This window comes from Heterocephalus glaber, unplaced genomic scaffold, assembly GCF_053883595.1.
Source record: "Heterocephalus glaber isolate CG9 unplaced genomic scaffold, H.glaber_assembly_v1.0 deba00001004, whole genome shotgun sequence".
NCBI lineage: Eukaryota > Metazoa > Chordata > Mammalia > Rodentia > Bathyergidae > Heterocephalus > Heterocephalus glaber.
Genome location: NW_028258179.1, coordinates 6,809,017 through 6,828,021, shown reverse-complemented (window position 1 = coordinate 6,828,021; position 19,005 = coordinate 6,809,017).

Below are 19,005 nucleotides of genomic sequence, written 5' to 3'. Positions count from 1 at the left end.
AACAGGGTCCCCACCGGACACCTCGCTCCCTGTACCGCGGCCTTCGGGTCTCCTACGCAGCCAGCTTGGTGCCCTGAGCTCTGCTTCCTTAGGGCTGCAAGGTTGGAGAGGAAGAGCCACTTCCCCTGCACCAAGTCAGAATGCTGTGCCCATGAGGGTAATTTCTCACCCAGGACTGCGCAGTTTAAGCCCGTGCAGGCTTTCTGATGTGCCTGCTAGTAAATAACAACTTTTTTCTGTTTTTGTTTTGCAGTGTTGGAGATTGAACCCAGGACCTTTGCACCAGGGTACACCCTCAGCACTTTTTTTTTTTTTTACAGCCAAACTGTCACTAAGTCACTAAGTTGTCCAGGCTGGGTTCGAACTTGCGATCCTCCAGCCTCATGTAATTTTTCACATGCAACTGTGAGATCAAATTCCTTATTTTCCAAGGTGCCGTTCTCTGAGATGTGCCCCCAGCTCCCACCTTGTGGGCCCAGCTTTCTTAACTAAGCTTCGTCTGGAAGGGTAAAATTAAACTTCACTGCAGCAATTTCCAGGCGCCGTGGGCCCTAGGGTTTGGCAGAGCTTCCCAAGGTGTGGCAAACATTTCCCAAGGCTTTTCTGGCAGGAGCAGCAGCTACAAAATGAATGGCGATTTCTGCGGGGAGCGGCTTAGACTGGCTTTCATGTTTCTCCATTGCTCGGCATTCACCCGTGCTAAGTCCAGCTCGCCGGCCCTTTGAAGTTTCCCAGTGCATAGGTTGGAAAGGCAGGATGATTTAGGACGCCTGGCAGGGGGCAGAGCAGTAAGCCCGGGGCCCCTCCAAACAAACAAACAAGCAGCCTGGCTGGGAGGGGGAGGGGACAGTTCCTTGAACAATGATCCAAGCAATTATTTTGGCTTAAAGCTGCTCTGAAGGAATAGTTTGGGGGTTTTTTAGGGTTCTGGGAAGAGAGGGGCAGGAACGAGGGACACATCAAAACTCAGTTCTCCACGGACTCCTGGTTCTTAATCAGAAACTCTGGGCTCTCCCGCCTATTCTGCTCCCCAAGGCCCAGGCTAGGCACCTTCAGATAGACAGGGTTCTGGGACTCGTTGCCCCGCCCCTGCAGAATAATAAATCCCTGTGGGCTGCACTCTCCCGAGTGCAGGCTCGGGAGGTGGTGTCCTTGGCCCCCAGGGAGCCCAAACGTCGATCCAGAGAAGTCACTGTGCTGTTGGTGCAGAGACCGTTTATGGGGTTAACTGATGAGCAGGGCAGCCAGCAATGGAAGAGCCTGAGACAGAGTGGGCTGAGCAGTCACACGGATACAAATTATAAGAGACCAAAATCCAGGGCTTTGGACGAGGAAAGAACTTCCTCTCCCTGCTCCCTACTGAAGGGAGGTGCAGCCGTGCCCTACTAACTTGTTTAATTTCAAGGAAATTATAATGCAAATTAACCAGTTCCTCCAGAGACCCCAGTTTCCCATAAACCTTGCAGGTGCAGGGTTAAAAGCCTGAATCCCAGTTGGTCGTTTTAAATCCTCAGAGCCCCACCTGTGATAGCAAGGAAAACTCCCCTAACCTCCTCCTTTGCTCCACTCCCTGGTGTTTGTGGCAGCGAGAGCCCAGCACTCATGGTATCACTGGCATCAGGGCCTTTAGTGAAAACCTCACCATAAGATCTCCTGGTGGATGTCTGGAAGATGTCACACTCACACACATACCCAGACACAGCGTGGGACCCCACACAAGGTGTGATAAAGTATGGTGAATGTTAACCATTTTATTAAATTAATACCTTCTAAAAATGTGTTACAGTCAAAGAGATACTGACACGAATCCCCCTCAAAACACTCCCTCACTTTGATCACACCTAGCCCATGGTCCTTGCCACTTTCTGCAGCAGCTCTGGAGTCCTCTTTCCTAACAGTCTTTAGTTGTGCTGTTGTGGCCACCTTGATGTCCTGAATCGATTCAAAATGCTTCCCTTTCATGGTCATTTTGACTTTGGGGAAGACCCGAAAGCTGCATTGTGCCACATCCAGTAAATCATGTTTTACTAACTGGCTTTCTGTTTGGCACTTGGCAGCATCGTTCACCGTGTTTTTAATCACACCTTGTATGGACACATGTTCACGCACACAAACACACACATAAACACCTATAGCCCCAACACACTACCCATCTCAGACTCACACGGTTTCTGTGCACGGTAAATTGAGGAAATCTTGCAGGGAATAACAGCACTGCATCCTGTGACTGCGATGCCCAGGAAAGGCAATTTCTGTCATTATGCAGGAGACCCCCGAACTTGGATAGAGCAAGGGTGGAGGTCACATAGACCAGCCGGCACTGCATTTCTTTGGCAAAGCGTCCCCCTGGGAGTCCCTCCCGAGGGATGGCAGTAACAGTGAGAAATTCTGCCTCGTCTTCCCTTTGCTTGCTTCTTTTAAATCCACTTCTCTTTTTGGAGGCAGGGGGCGGAACCACTGAGCTAAATCCCCGGCCCAACTTCTCTGTTTTTGGGGACAGGGCCTTGCTGTGTAAATCAGGCTGGCCTTGAACTCACTACAACCCTCCTGCCTCAGCCTCCTGAGTGCTGGGATCACAGGCATGCGGCCCCAAGCCCGGTTTAAATCCACTCTTAATCCTCTCTAGCTGATGCCCGAGAAGCAGGGCTGCAGCATGAAGCTCAGCATCTCTGCCTTCACGAAAACCCAGGGTCAGTCCCTGCTCAGTGGTGCAGGGGGCACAGCAGTCACTTGGGGTGTCTACAACATGAAGTTTCACAGTCCTGGGGCACCTAGCCTGTCTCAGCTCCCTTCAAGGCTGAGCCCACTAGGGGGAGAGAGTTTCTGTGGTCATTTCCAGGACTCGCTGGGATACTGAATTACTAAGTTTTGCAGCACCCAGACCTCTGGGAGCGAGGCCTAGAGGTCTCCACTCATCGCCCCAAAGCTGCAGGAGCCTCAGAGTCCAGGAGGAGCAGAGCCTGCAGCCCACCCCCGAGGGGTCACACACCCAGCTGGAGCGTTACAGCTCTCTCCCACCCTCACTTCTCCTGGTCTCCATCAGCATTACGGCCGGCCGGCAGACAACCCTGATCTGTTCCCTTCCACCCCCAGGGCCATGGCTTTGGCTCTAAACCCTAGTCACCTCCCAGGAGCGCACAGGCAGCCCTGGAAGTTGCAGTCACCGCTCCTCTTGTGGGTCCAGCAGCAGTGACCCGCATCTCCTTCAGAGGCGGGAGGCAGGATGGAGACATATAGTGGTTTCCAAGTGTTTCTTTTTGTTGTTTGTTTGTACAAGGATAGAACTCTGGGCCTCACCCATGCTAGGCGAGTGCTCCACCACTAAGCCAGCCACATCCCCACCCTCAACCATACACTGCTTTTTGTTTGTTTGCTGAGACAGGGTTTCACTATGTAGTCCAGGCTGGCCTTGAACTCTCGGCGATCCTCCTGCCTCAGCCTCCCAAGTCCTAGGATTATGGGCACGTGCCACCATGCCCGGCTAGGACTCAGCTATTTGGCTGCTCTTGGGGTCCCTGTTTAAAGGATGTGGGAACAGCTGTAAAGAATGGGGAAAGGTGTGGCCCCATATTGTCCTTTAGTGTAAGCAGCTTGGGGACCCTTCCGTGTTTGTTTTGTAGCTGAAAGTTTTTCTTGGGAGCAGGAGAGGCAGTGGCCAGGGTTCCGGGCGGCCCGAGGGAGGATGGGACCGGAGAGCAGCCAGAAGGCGGAGAAGCAGAGGAGGAGGGTGAAGGAGGGAGCAAGGGAAGCCCTGGTCTTCCACTCAAGTGAGTGTCCTGATCCGAACGCATGTCAGGGCCTCTGTGAGGGACGTGGCGGTTTGTACCTCTGCGAACCAACCACCACCTCTCCCGCGGTCACCTGGGAACTGGTTCCAGTGGCTGAGTCCGGGATGCACCGGAGCTACTCACCGCGAGGCTCGGGAATCCGGGACGACTCGAGCTCGCTGGGAGGCTGGCACTGGGTCCTGGTCAAGCTCAGCCGGTGCAGGCAGTCAGCTAAAGCTCAGGCCCACGCCCCGGACGCTCTCTGGAACATCTGTGTCCTGTTGAAAAGGTGAGGCCAGAAAGGGGCGCAGGAAAGCCAAACCCTCACTCCGAGAACTTCTGCGGATACCTTGGCTGCTCAGCAGCCTGCTCAAGCAGTCAGTGTCAGCTTGGAAAGGAGATGAACCTGGTTTACATGGGCAAGGACTCGGACCACCATGCCGTAATGACCCTTGTGAGCCCCCAGAGAGCTGGGCGCCCTGGGCCTGGACTCGGCGGGAGTCAGGGCAGGGTCCAAAGAGGTGACTGGGCCCAAGGCGGGCTCAGGGCCCAGGAGTGCTGGAAAGACTCGTGGTTTGTGAAAGTGAGGAGAGCACACGCTGGCTGAAGCCCTGCTAGGGAGAAGACTCTAGGGAGAAGACTCGAATGCATAGGTATCACGGTTCAGATCTGCGTGTGGAATGCACCCTCCCCTTCGCCACAATCTTAAATACCTCCGAGGCTCAGGCTCAGCATGACGCTTTGGTATAATTTGCAATTCGCTGTGAAGGAGGGGAAGCAGTGAGGCTCTTCTGAGAGTTAAAGACTGTGCTTTTCAGTGTTTTGCAGACCTGATGTTAGTGTTAGGCGATAGAAGAGGTTATACAGGAGACGCTGGCGAAAGTCTGGATTAGGGCCTAGGATTTAGCTCTGTGGCACTATGCCTGCCTTGCAAGCTCAAGGTCCTGAGTTCGATCCCTGGTACCAGAAAATGTGAAAACAAAAACAACTAGGGATTAAGGTAAACTCTAAGAAATAAGTGTATTAGTGAACCCCTCTTTGTATGTAACAGATCTGTGTATGCGACCATCAGACCTGCAGGGCAGGGGCCTCCAAGGGAATCAGCCTCTCCTGGATGGATGGGTGACGTGCTGGCCCCAGGACTCTGGGTCCCTCCACCTCTCCTGGCCAGCAGCCCTCACGGGAGGAAGGGCAGACAAACGGCAAACGTCACCGACCATGCAGTGGGATGACAATGGCTGTCCAAACCCTGCAGGCAGTGACTGCATGTCATAAAGCACTTGAAACTTAAAAAAATCCATACCTAAGCATTCCCAAAGTAATTGCCTCTCTAAAGAACATAATGAAGAAAAGGAAACGGCAGTCATATGTCCTCAGGAATCAAGATGAAAACCAACCTACTTGTGTTTGTAGCCTTCTGATTAAAAAAAAGATTGTCCTGCCACAGGGAATATCTTTTTTATGAAAAAAAAAATAAATGGCAAATCTCACTGAAGGAGAAAACAAATTCTGTGACCTTCCATGTCTTCCAAATTCTACTGCTCGGAGCCTCAAGAAATCAGACACAGTAGCAGCAGCTCACTATCATCTTTTATTGTTGTTTGTGAATTTGGTCTTGAGGAAATATTTCTTAACTCTACAGTGGTGCTGACACTTAAAAAATATGTGTTTAGGGCCAGGGATTTAGCTCAGTGATTTCACCGCCTGCTTCGAAAGCGCAAGGACCCAAGTTTGATCCCCGGTACCAAAAAAATAAAATATGTGTTTGGAAAGCATTTGGCCTCTCCTTTTGTTGTGTTTCTCCTCTTAGAGAGCAGAGAAAGCTCCGGGGAGGTCAGGAGTCTTTGCAGACCACAGCCCATGTTAGCTCCATGTTTGCTGTTGTCTCTTTCTTTCTCCTCCTCCTCCTCCTCTTCCTTTTCCTCCTCCTTCTCCTTCCCTTTCCTTTTCCTTTTTCTCTTTAGTTTTTTGAGGTAGAGCCTCACTATGTATTCCTAGCTGGGTTTAAACTCACTGTGTAGCCCAGGCTGGCCTCAAACTCACGGCAATCCTCCTGCCTCAGCCTACCAAGTGCTGGGATTACAAGTGTGTACCACCACGCCCGGCTTCTGTTGTTTCTTCTAATTTTCCATTTGCGTGGCCAATGTTTCAGTGAGTTTATTTCACTCATCAGGGTTGCTGACATTCTTAACCAGTAAGAAAACTTTTAGTCTAATATTAACCCAGACGTTTTAAATGTCAGGTATGTGACAGCTAATATTTACAATATCATAGATACATTTTTTTATCTTGATGTTGATCAGCATGATGGGAAATAATACCGACACACAACACTAGCTGAAGTTCAACTTGAGCAACTTTTGTAGAGGATGATTTGGCAAGCTGGGTGATGGGCCTTAAAACTATTCCTATCTCTTGACTGCAAAATTGTACTTTGGGGAGTACAAGTTGGATGATCTTTAATCTGAAAATCCTAAATCTGAAAAGCTCCAAAATTCAAAGCTTTTTGAGCTCGAACATGACACAAATAAAAACCTCCACACCATGAAAGTTTGCTTCACACACAGAATTATAGAAAATATTGTACAGAATTAACTTCAGGCTATATGTGTAAGATATAATATATACATATATATATATAAAATATTATGTGTTTAGACTTGGGTCCCGTACCAAACATCTTACTATGGATATGAAAATATTCTAAAATTTGAAATTCAAAACATTTGGTCCCAAACATTTGCATAAGGCACATGTAACCCACAGAGCTTTTCATCCCAGGAATACCACCTCTTATAGTAGTCAGAGAGGAACCCAAAGGGACAACCAAAGACGTGAGGCCATACCATGCCTGGTACTTTGCTGATATAAATGTTTCAAAGTGACTTCCCTCTCATTTTCTCATTTAATTTGCATGAAATCTTTTGGCAATACATTTTTAAAGCTCATTTCAGATTTTCAAAAACAACACAGAAGAAACCCAGGGAAGTGGAAAGACTTCTTCAAAACTCGAGAGCTGTAGGCAGACGAGCCCCAGTCCCGGGTCTGGCCCATTGCTCCCATGTGGGTGGCAGAGGGGCCCTGGGACGTGGTCTGGCCCACAGGAGCCTGGATGTGCGGTGTAGGCTCAGAGGGGAAGCCAGTGGCCAGCAAACACCTGCAAGTGGCTGTCCTCTCCCAGGGAAATGTTCTCTCGACTGCATCAACGTTTCTCCATCTCTCAGAACAAAATAGACCGCTTCCAAGTTGTCCCTGGGCCACTAGGGGAAGATTCTAGGAAGCCAGGGGACAGACCCGGCTCGCCCAATGCTCCTTCCCCAAGCATGGCCCAGTCTTCCTCTTAGCACCAGGAGGACAGGTGCATCCTCATCTCCAGAGTGTGTGTGTGTGTGTGTGTGTGTGTGTGTGTGCACGCGCACGCGCTGATTTTCAATGCTGGGGATTGAACCCAGGGCTTTCACACTGAGCTACATTCCAGCCTTTTGCCTTACTTTGTATTTTGAGACAAGGTATCTCTAAATTATTAAGCCAGGCGTGGTGCTGTACACTTGTAATTCTAGCACTCCGGAGGCTGAGGCAGGAGGATTGCTGTGGGTTTGAGACCAGCCTGGGTTGCATAGTGAGTTCAAGGCCAGCCTGAGCTACACAGTGAAACCCTGTCTCAAAAAAACACAAAATAAATAAATAGATAAATATTAATTAAATAAAATAATAATAAATTATCAGCTATTAGAGACCCCTGTAATCAGGTTCTAGTACCCATGTGCCCAGTATATGACGCAGGCCTGATAAAAAAATACACTAAGAGACAGAACTAGGAGAGAAAGCAGGGGCCAGGATGACCAATGCTGGTGCAACTGGCAAACGTGCTGGCCAGGCCCAGGCACTGACTTCTATCAATTGGGGTAAAGGGGAGCTACACGCAGTTTCTAAGGGAATTAATGTAAACAAGGCTCATAAAGGACAAGACAAAGCATTCTCAAATTAGGAACAGAATAGACAAAATACATGATTGTAATTAGAACCTTGTCCTTCTAGTCTGAAGGCTTTAGTTGTGGGAACGGAATTTGGGTACGAGTTTCTCTGACCTCGGCATGGGCACGTAGGCTTCAGGCAGACTCGCTTCTGTAAACAAGCCGACTGTGGGGTTAGCTCTTTACCTCCGGCTTCGGCATAATCAGTGTTACAGTCCTCTGCAATCAGCAGCTGGGCTTGAACTTGTAATCCTCCTGCCTCATCCTCCCAGAGTGCTGGGATGACATGTGTACACTGCCATGCCCAGCTTCATCTTCATGCTTGTGAACAATCTTTTGGACAGACCGGGGAGAAATGGTCTGCAGGATTTCTGTAAGGCCAGGACATTCACGGTTCTCTCTAGTGCCTTCTTATGTGCAAGGCTCCCCTGGAAGCCTTGTTAAAATGCAGACCCCAGGGCTGGGTCCGACCCCCTGGCTGTGGAGTGAGTGCCGAGATGTTCAAATAGTTGAAGCTAAATACAGCTGCCGAAAGCCCAGTGGGATGGCGGTGTTTTATGTCCCACGAGTTCCTCACTGTGTTCAGCACCCTCATCCAGTGGATGCTTTAGTCCACCCACGTGGACACTCTGAGTCTTGGGCACATTTTTTAGCACCGTTCTTGCTTGTAGTGTTTGTTTGTTTGTTTGTTCATCTTTCTTTATTGGCCATAGTGGGACTGGAACCCAGGGCCTTCACACTAAGCTACTTCCCCAGCCCTTTTTTTAGTTTTTGAGGCACAGCCTTGTTAATTCACTAAATTGACAGCCTGGGCCAGAACTTGTGATTCTCCTGACTCAGCCTCCCAGTGTGCTGGGGTTATGCGTGTGCCCCACTGCGCCTGGCTTTCGCTCATTGTTTTCCCAAACCAGGTAGCAGCCCGTGCTAGACTTGGCCTAGGTACTGATGCTCCCTGAGTACCCGAGTACCGACTCCCCCTGGTTCCTCTATGCTGGTGTGTGAAGAAGCACTAGTAACTTGTGCCATGGCTGATTCATTCAATGCATCTGGGTCCCCGGCAGGACCGGGTTACAAGACACAGTCGACTGCAGGGCAGCGTGGCCAGTGGAGTGCATGACTCCTTCCTCCGATGGCCGTGCCAGCTTCCCAGGTGCGTGAACCAGGGAAGCCTCCAGGTTCCCTCTGCAGAGCAGGGCCCTGTGCTGGGTTCCGTGCTCTCTTGCCAGCTCCTAGAAACCAAATACTTTCCGAACCAGGGACCCCGGATTTTTACTTCCCCTTGGATCCTGCAAATTCTGTACCAGTCCTGCAGGCTGTAGTTGGAAGGGCCCCACAGAAGGGGTGCAGAGGGAGAGATGGGCCCCGGGCTCCTGATGCAGGTCAGGGGTGCGGCTCATCCCGTGGTGACGCGTATCTTGTTCTCCTTGTGCCACATCTGTGGTGGTCTGCAAGCCCCCAAACTCCACACGGAAATTTCACTGCCATTGAACAGCATCAAGAAGTAGGGCTTTCCCCAGGTGACCACAGGGAGCAGCGAGTCCTCCTGGATAAGTTGCTGGCACTGTCACCAGCTGGCCACTGAGAGCAGCCCGGGCCCTGCACTTCCCTCCTGTGCACCCATTCACTCGCTTTGCCCTCCGGCCACAGGGCATCCTCACCAGGTGCCATTGCTGGGCTCCCCACTGCCCAGCATCCAGGACTGTACGAAATACGAGGCTCTTCTAGGGTACGGCGCCCTGTTGTAGTGTTGTAGACAGCTGAGTTAGGTAGAGTTGTGGGCAGGCAGAATGGCGAGGCCCTGAGGGAGTCAGTGCAGAAGAGGAGAACACAGCACTGCTCTGGCTGGGGGCGCATCTGTGGAAGGCCAGGCCTCAAGATAAAGATGGCATGGCCAGGCCTGCATGTTCCCCGGGGGATAGGCAATAAACTGAAGATTATACTGTAATTGCTACCACCTGGTCCAACACAGTCTAGATAGACATCAGTCACCCAGGCGGGTGACCAGGACCTCCCGATCCATCCCTTCCTAAAAAGGTTCTGGTTCTTCTTTCCACACACACTTGCTACGTGACCTACTTCCCTGTTGGATCAATATCACCTAAGTGGTTGTAGTCTTATTGGTTGATCATAGTTTTGTCCCATGTTGTACCCACCTTGTGATTTTGCTCTGTAACACTTCCCCTGTGAAGCAGGGTCCATGGCAACCCACTCGGGTCCCCTCCTGTCTCTAAGGAGCTTTCTCAATAAAGTTTTCCTACTCTTAATCTCCTTTGTTTCTTAGAATTCATTCTTCAATTTTGGGGAACACGAACTTGGCATGTCTGACATCGAGCAAGTTGGGAGCTAGATTTATTCCCCCTATATCAATAGCGACAGAAAGCGAGAGGTGATGTAAAATAGCGTGCTCTTTATCCCTGGTTACCACTCAGAGCCTCCCACACAGTCAGGCCCTGAAAACTGGAATTGCTCTTCCTTGAGGCATTCAGAGAAGCTAATCTTGCCCAGCCGCTGTGTGCGGACCTGGCCTTCCCCTGTATGATAGGCAGTCATGTCCTCATTCCTGAGGGTCCTTCCCTGGATCTGGGGGACAGAATGCTGCTTGGCGAGGCTGCCAGGAATCTGGATGGACTGGAGGGCCCTGCTAGGCCTCCCTGTGCAGCCTGCCGGCAGTCTTGCCGATGCACAAACTCTAAGAGCAGGCCCGGGTGTGTGTGGGGGTCCTGGACAGCAAGGGGGTGCTGTGGGTGGTGGCTCCTCTCTCCTCCCTCACCCTATGCTTCTCCTCTCCATGACAAGCTGGACCACACAAATAAGTGTTCCCCTGAGTTCCAGAGTCAGTTGCTCAACCCCGAGGAGAGGCTGGGGAATCGTGATTTGTAGCCCGTCAGTCACACACACAGGTAAAACTGACCTGTAGCCGGCTGTACAGTGCAGGGAATCTCGGGGACCAAGCCTCGAGCCTGTGGTATCTACATTGTCTCCAGGTAGACAGGGCCAGAATGGAGTGGGAACGGAGTCCCCCCAGGGTGTGGTGTGTAGAATGCAGAGCTCACTTGCAGGCGTAGGGGCGGGGCACACAGCTGGTGTCCGGCGCCTGGCGCCTGTCAGTTGTGTTGCGAAAGCAGAGGGAAAACGAAGCACTCTGGTTTTCCTACTCCCTGGCTAAGTCTAAAATTTGCTGTCACTGCAGTCCAGCAGAGGAGCTCCTCCGGAGCGATCCTTAGCAGAATTCCTTTCCCCTCTTCTTCTGAATCTTTTCCCTCGTTGCTTAATGACCCCTTCCCTTCATAAGTTATTCTCTATTCTAAAAAGTGGCCTCTGGATCATCCTTGCTTTCTTTAGCTCCTAGGAATTGACCAACAGGAAAGTAATGTGTCTGTCAGCAGAGGAAATGCAGAAGCTGCCCCGGGAGGCAGGGTCCTTCCAACTTCCAGGGAGGAAGAGTTAGAGAAGAGCATCTCCCTTCTCAGCCTCCCTGCCCAGAGCGTGGGTTCCAACCCAGTCTCTTCCTGCCCTTGGCACCCCAAGGCCCTAAGATGGTTGGAGACGGGGGATCTTCTGTGTTCCTCAGGGCTCCCTTTGCATAAAGCCCTCTCTTCCCAGCAGCTCCAACTTTCAGGGGAGTGGTGAGTAGCAGGGACATTTGATTCAGGTGACAACAGCAAATACCTGCACATGTAGGAGCAGCCCTGGACTGGTAACTGGTCTGCCGGAGGGCAGAGGAGCCAGCTAGAAAAAGTCCCGGAAGTGAGGAGCAGGATATAGGAAGTGGCGTGGAAGCCGCTCTTGGCATAGAGAAGCAGGGAGCTGGCCGGACCAGGTGGAACTTCCTGTTGATCCCATCTCTCCTGTGGGACCTCGCTAGATGGGGTCTCCCAATCTTAAACCCTCAAGCTCCATAAATACAAGAAATCTCTCTTTCCTCTGCTCTTTCGTTCTCTCTCTCTCTCTCCTATATTTCTTTCTTTTTCTTCTTTCTTCTTTTCTCTCACAAATCACCCAGTCTATGGTGGTCTCTTACAGCAACACAAAAAGCATTATGATAGTACCCTTCTGATGAAATGTAACACTTCTTTTCTTGTTTCAGTGATAGGAATCTAAAGTTGCTACTGGGGATTTAGCTCAGTGGTTCTGCCACCTGCCTCGAAAGCGCAAGGTCCTGAGTTTGATCGCAGGTACCAAAAAAAAAAAAAAAAAAGATAAAGTCGCTACTTCTCCCTTGGACGATCATAATCCCAGACAGAGTAAGTAAACCCTTAGGACAGAAAGAGCTCATACATGGCCAGGGCCGGGTAGGATGTCCAGCTCTCCTACTTCACTCTGCTCCTGTCTCGGTCAGGTTATCCCAGAGACATAAGATTTCAGGAAGGTCACAGATTCATTGACAAACAGGACAGGAAAAATGAAGAGAGGTAGAAAGAGGGCAAGGGAAATCACAACCAAAAATGGTACTCTTAAAAAGTCTGAGCCTCCGGGACACAGGCAGTTTACCCAGCGCTATCCGTATTGCACTCCCCTGGCTAACGTAAGTTACTCTCCTTCCAGATTCACAGCACCCCAAGTTCCTCAAGACTAACGCAAGTTCAGGGGCCGGTGATTTAGCTCAGTGGTTCTGCCACCTGCCTCAAAAGCACAAGGTCCCACGCTTGATCCCCAGTACCAAAAAAGAAAAAAAAAGAATAATGTAAGTTCATCCATTGCCTTAGTGAGAATAGAAAGAGCAGGAACTGGATCCTAAGATAAACAGACAGGCTGAGAGAATTCAAGACATGCTTACATTGTCCATCTTAAAAAAATGTGAGCTCATCCCTGTAAATTGGGCCAGGACCCTTGTGGGGGCGACTTTTCCTTGGGTTTCCACCCCTTCAAGAGACACATAAATGTTCTCAGTTCTAAGAAACAATGCGTCTCATTTCTCTGAATGGCTGCTCTTCACTCTTGAGTGTGTGCTTTTGAAATTCTGCCTGTTAAACCCCTTCTGCCTTTCTCGGGCTAGTCCTGAAAATTCTGTCATTGCAACTGAAGGCATTGAATTCGCAACTTATTTTACAGTAGGCTGGATTTAAGTTCCTTATCTCCACTTTGGGAACCTCCAGTGACAAAACCATCGCTCAAATATAAGAGAGCCGGGCATGGTGTCACATGACTGTAATCCCAGCACTCGGGAGGGAGGCTGAGGCAGGAGGATTGGATCCATGGGTTCAAGGGCATCTTGGACTACATAGCTAGACCCTGTCTCAAAAAAAAAAAAATCAAATACAAGAAACAGCTGCGTGGGGCCAGGGATTTAGCTCACCTACCTCACAAGTGCAAGGTTACTGAGTTTCCTGGTACCAAAAAGAAAAGAAAAAAAAAAGAAAGAAACAGGTGTCTGTTGCACCTCACAAGCGTGGCTGAGTTTTCTGGCCCCTGGCTGTCAGGTAGGGCAACCCAGGTGGAGCAGCTGAAGCAAAGAGTGGAAGAACCTGCACACTCCAGGGCGGGCAGGTGGTCCAGCACCAAGAGGTCCCAGAATCAGCCCCTGGGAAGCAATAGGGCCTCTCTCTGCAGCTCTGTATGGGGAGCAGCTCCTGCCTCTTCTTTTTTGTATGCCCATCTTCCTCCTTTCTCTTTTCCCCCAAGGACTGGGTATTTCCTTCCCACTCTTGCACAACAGAAACATGACCACCCAAGCCTGGCCTTTCATGCCTTTGTAGATCAAATGCCTGGTAGTGATTATTCACAGATGTAAGTGTAAATTCTTAATTTCCGGAAGAGAAAATCAGATCAGAGCTTTGACTAGGAGTTGCTGTTGGTCGTAGAAATTTTGCCAGTGGATGGGTCACAAGACCCGTGACTCACTCAGGAGGATCCGCAGGGACGGGTCCAGTGGATTCATGTGCTATCTAGGCTCCCACAGAAAGTGTGCTCAATAAGAAGTCCCAGGAGGTGGGGCAGGGTGGGCCATGGCGAGGCCTGCGGCTCGATGACATTTATGACTAATGACCTGGTTCGGGGCTGGATGGTGACCTCACGCGTGTGCAGTTAGCGTGTCTCAGGCACTTCCTCACTGCTGAACCACAACACCCAGCACCCTCAACTAAAGGAGAAGAGGTTAATCTTGGTCATGTTATCGTTCATGGTTAGCTGGCTCCAGGGCAGCACTGGCACGCCAGGGCCCTGGTGGAAGACAGCTGCTCACGTCAGGGCAGCCACAAGGCAGAGAACAAATGGAGAAACCGGGGAGGGAGAAACAGTGACCCGCTTCCTCCTCTGTCCAGGCCCTGCCGCCTGATTTCACACTTTTCTCTAGCGCCCCCTTGCTTCACGCATCCTTCAAAATCCCCCTCTGAGCACATGAGACCGGGGAGGGGGCCGCATATGAACCATAGCAGCACACACCTGCAAATAAGGAAACTCTGAGGTATCGGGGATCAGGGATCTGGATCGTGAGCCAAGGACTACGATTAATACAGATGTGGTCACATGAGGTAAGTTAAAATGGAAATGAGTCAGGCGTGGTGGTGCCCGACTGTGATCCCAGCCCTCGGGAGGCTGAGGCAGGAGGATCACCATGAATTTGAGGCCAGCCTGAGCTACATAGTGAGACCCTGTCTCAAAAATAAATACAATACAATAAAATAAAATAGGAACAAATCAAGCCATAAAACGAAAGTGCTGGATTTGGAGTTTGTGCAATAAGAAGCTCAGTGAAACTTATGAACAACTGGCTCTCAATTTTCTTTCTCTGGATCACACTTACTGAGCAGTGTGTGGCACACACAGGAGTCAAAATAACGCTTGAGTTTAGTCTTCAGGGCACAGAGCAGTGGAAAGTTTCATAAGTGTGTCCTCATGCTTATGGGTTGAGTTGGGTCTGACCGCCTGTGACTGCCCTTATTTGGAACAGGATGGAGGTAAGCTGAGATGAGGTCGTCAGGATATGCTCTGAGCCTCTCTGACTGCATCCCCAAGAGACACCGGCAGCGTGGTGTGGAGCCTCCCAGGAGAAGCCCAGGTGACCACACGGCGACAGAGATGACCCCGTTGCAAGCCACAAGTTTGTGAGAAGCCTGCAGAGACAAGGAAGCGCCTTTCTACAGCCTTCTAGAGAGCCAGGCTCTGCCAAGGCCGAAGTTTGGGCTCCCAGTCTCCAAAGGCGAGTCAGTGCATCTTGTTGTCCTAGGCGCCCCACTTCGGGATCCTGTGTTATAGCAGCCCTAGGAAACGCACCCTAGGAAACTCACCCTGGGAAACTCACCCGGTGCTCTGGGGAGGGGGAGGGAGATGGGAGGTAGCACCCCGAGGAATGGGGTAGAAAAGACTCAGGAAACTACCCTTAGGTGGGAAACTTTCAGAAAACAGAAATTCTGCCTGTCGGGACACCCACGAGGGTGTAAAAAGAGTCAAACTAGGGACAGAGAAGAAACCCTGGAAGACCCCAAGCACCCCAAGGCAGGGGCAATGGTGGGGGAGACCCTGAGATTCCCGCAGCCATCTTGGAGACCAAGGGGCACCGGCACCGACCAGGTGATGATGAGAGGGGCATCGTGAAGCGCACCCCACACTCAGTGGGGGAGAGGGTTGGGAGGGGACCCTGGTTTCTTTTCTTTTTTTTTTTGGTACCAGGAATCGAACTCGGGACCTTGCGCTTTCGAGGCAGGCATCAGAACCACTGAGCTAAATCCCTGGTGACCCTGGTTTCAAGACATCATAGCTGGATCCATGTCAGCTCCTGTGGTGTCTCAGCCAGGACTCCTCTCCCAAGCCCTTCTCTCCTGAGCCCAGGGCTGGGCTGTCAGCAACAAAGCACTTTGCAAACTGATGCATGGGCTTCTTGCACATTTTTAAATTACTGGGTTTTTTTCCCCTATAGGTTTAAATGGTTACAAAGGATGAAATTTCTACTGACTTTTCACTACCGGCATTTAAAAAAGTAGAAACAGCATTCCTCTAAATTACCCAGAAGACACTAAATATCTAGTGATCTGATAAATACTCATCCATGGAGCAAAGCCACTCCCAACAAGCTCTTCCAGCAGTTGGAAATCTCCTCCTTCCTCTCCTCTTTGGACTCCTATTTCCATTCCCACAGAATGGAGAAAGGTGAGGCATTTTATGTTGAAAGTATTTTACGGATGAGAAGTGTCTGGGTTGAGAACAAATGCGCACAGGAGCAGGAACTGAAGTTGTCTTTAATATCTCGCCATCGTAAGGGTGGGTCTGGGTGAGAAAAATCCCCTTGTGATCACATGATCAGCACAATTACTAGCAGGGCACAATTGATCCAAGCCCAAGTATTCCTCATCTTGGCAGACAAATGTTAAACATAAAGAGGAAACAGTCACGTTTCAACTCTTAATGAAATGAAGGTACTGCTTTATTTTTCAATTACTTTATTTGTCTGAGCATAAATATTCTACTGCTGGGATGAACTGGGATTCAGTATAACATCTATTTCTTTTTCATTTTTATATCTATCAGCACTGAGAATTTTATCTTTGCACACATAAATAAAAAGTGGGGACTATGGAAGTTTTTTGGTTGTTGTTTTAGTCATTTAGTATCATACAATTATTTGAACTCCCTCTGAGTTTTGTTCAAAACCATGTGGAACTCTTTAATTTAGAAAAGTTTTTCATGATCAATCACCTGGTGGGGCTGGGGATGTGGCTCAGTGGTCGAGCTCTTGCCTTGCATGCACAAGACCCTGGGTTCAAGTTAAATCCCCAGCATCACACACATACACACACACACACACACACATGCACACACACACATGCATGCACACGCACTCACACACAGGCAAAGATCTTGTCTGAGTTTTAAAAGAAGAATCTAGAGGTACCACGTACAGGTACCAATTCCCGTTTTTTTGGGGGGTGGGTGGTACCTGGGATTGAAGTCGGGTCCTTGTGCTTGCGAGGCAGATGGCAGAACCACTGAGCTAAATCCCCAGCCCCATTTTTTTTGTTACTGGGGATCGAACTCAGGACCTTGCTCTTGTGAGGCAGGCGGTGGAACCACTGAGCTAAATCCCCAGGCCTCCCCAGCCCCTTTTAAAGAAGAAATTCCTTTTGATGAATGTGATCGTTATGTGTGTTCAATATGTATATACCAATAAAATTAATTTTTGTTTTATTTTTTATTCTTTTGGTACCAGGAATTGAACTTGGGTCCTTGTGCTTACACAGCAGGTGGCGAAACCACTGAACTAAATCCCTGGCCCAATAAAATTAATTTTTATTGACTAGCACCATAAAAAAATCACCTGGTCACTTTTGGAAAGCAGACATTAGAAGCCTCACTTGGTTGACAAAGGCTTTGTTATCTGGTCAGTGGTGCTGGTCACCCTTCAGGACCGGCACTGATCCTGCTGTCCTCTGGTTGGGGTCTTCGCAGAGGTCCCCAGGTGAGGCTGAGGTGACCAGGGCGGGCCCAGTTCAGCACAGTGTCGCTGTCTGAGAGGAGACTTCCTGTGGGAAGTGGGGAGGGGCATCAGGGGGCATCGGGAAGGGGACCTGGCCTGGGTCAGGGCTGTCTCCCAGGGAGGCAGAGATACCGACAAGTAGCTTCCTGCTCTACTTGTGGGCTGCTGGATGAAGACGCCTGGTCACCGGATCGGCCACCATGGTTGGAGAATAACAAAGGAGGTGGGAGATGGACAGTATGGGTCTCATGCTCCCTCCAGAGCAACATCCAGCTAAACATGGCTAAGGCAGACAGAGCGGGTGGTGGGGACAGAAGGGGCGGCAGGCAGTGAGGAAGTGACAGCAGCATCAGAGTGGCGGGACTGCCCCGAGGGCCTCGGCAGGCTGACTGTCACCTATCAGGAAGACACTGAGAACCAGCCAGACCTCCAGAGGCCCAGAGACAGCAGCACAAGAGCTGGCGATCCAGGAAGACCCCGGCAGAGGACAGCACACCCACACTGGATCCATGCCGCTCTTGCCACAGACCGAGTCTATTCCAACACCAGGCTGGGTTGTTTGAGGATGGAGGCCTGGCCCAGGCCCGCCCAGTCCTGCTCATCTCCCCACAGACTGATGAGAGTCCTATCCTCCTGGTCCTCCTGAAAACCTGGCATCACCCTGCAAATGTGTTGAAACCAAACCACCTTCTCCCAGCTGCAGGTGAACCTCAAATGGCCGAGCAGTTCCAGTCTTCTGATCACACCTCTGCTGGTCCACAACGAGCCCCTCCCTGCCGTGCCTGAGCCCCAGCTGGGGTGGCCCCCACTCTAGAACTCATTCACCACCCTGCTTCTGTATCCCCCAGAAGGGCCTTGAGAATCCCCCAGAAAGCAGAAGCCAGAGATGCTTGCTTATTCTGCTGGGGCTTTCATGTACTAGCCGTGGCGTAGTCTTCTTTGTCCAATGTGGTTTGTGCTTGTTGCTCATTTTTCCTAAACTCGGCACTATGTTGCTCAGCATGGTTACGGTTCAGAAAGAGCCCTCCAAGGGGCATCTTGGGAGAGGTTTGTGTGCTCTCCTTCCCGCTCTGCCCATAGGTTTAGGCACTGGAAACCTAGATTTTAGAAGCCATGGAGCTGAAGGATTGCGGCTGAGTGAAGCATTTGGGGATGAGAGCCGGGCAGTGGCCCATGAGGAAGGCTAAGGCGGGGACATCACATTGCCGATGTCTATCTTGGCTGCCACCAAACCCGGCCCTTCCAGTCTGACGTCCTCCCAGTGCTGTGTCCACGCGTCTCCAAGCTTTTGCTCTGCGCTGCTTAACACCAGGGTGAGGGGTTGGTCCAGGGCCGCCAGAGTGCTCTGTGGAAGTTTCTCTAGTCACAGAGTTGCCTGGGGTGTGGTGCTTGAGCTTTCCCTCAAGGAACGTCGAGTGAGTCACCGTCGATGCACACACCCCCCCCCCAGCAGGCCGTGAGACACGTCACCTGCCTTCCTGCCCTTGTATCCAAACGCCAACTGGTCAGCAGGCGGCTGTCACGAGTCCAGTGCGTGACGGTCTAAATCAGGGGCTGCTGAGAGGAGCAGACGCGCCCTGAGATGCAGAACCACCTGTGGGCCATTAGCAAGGTGTCAGCAGGCAGTGGGGACCACGGAGAAGGCAGCCACCTGCCACCTGGCAGCTCTGGCCACCTGGGAGCTCAGGAGGGACAACCCCAAATCCCAGGTCAATAGGCCTCTTCAGGAAACCCGGCCATCGGAAGACAGAGCCCTTCCCTGGGAGTGGAATGTGGTGGTGGCTTTAGGTAACAGATTACTGCAGAGACTTAATGCCAACCACATGTAACTGTGAAAGAAAACTGTGATATTGAA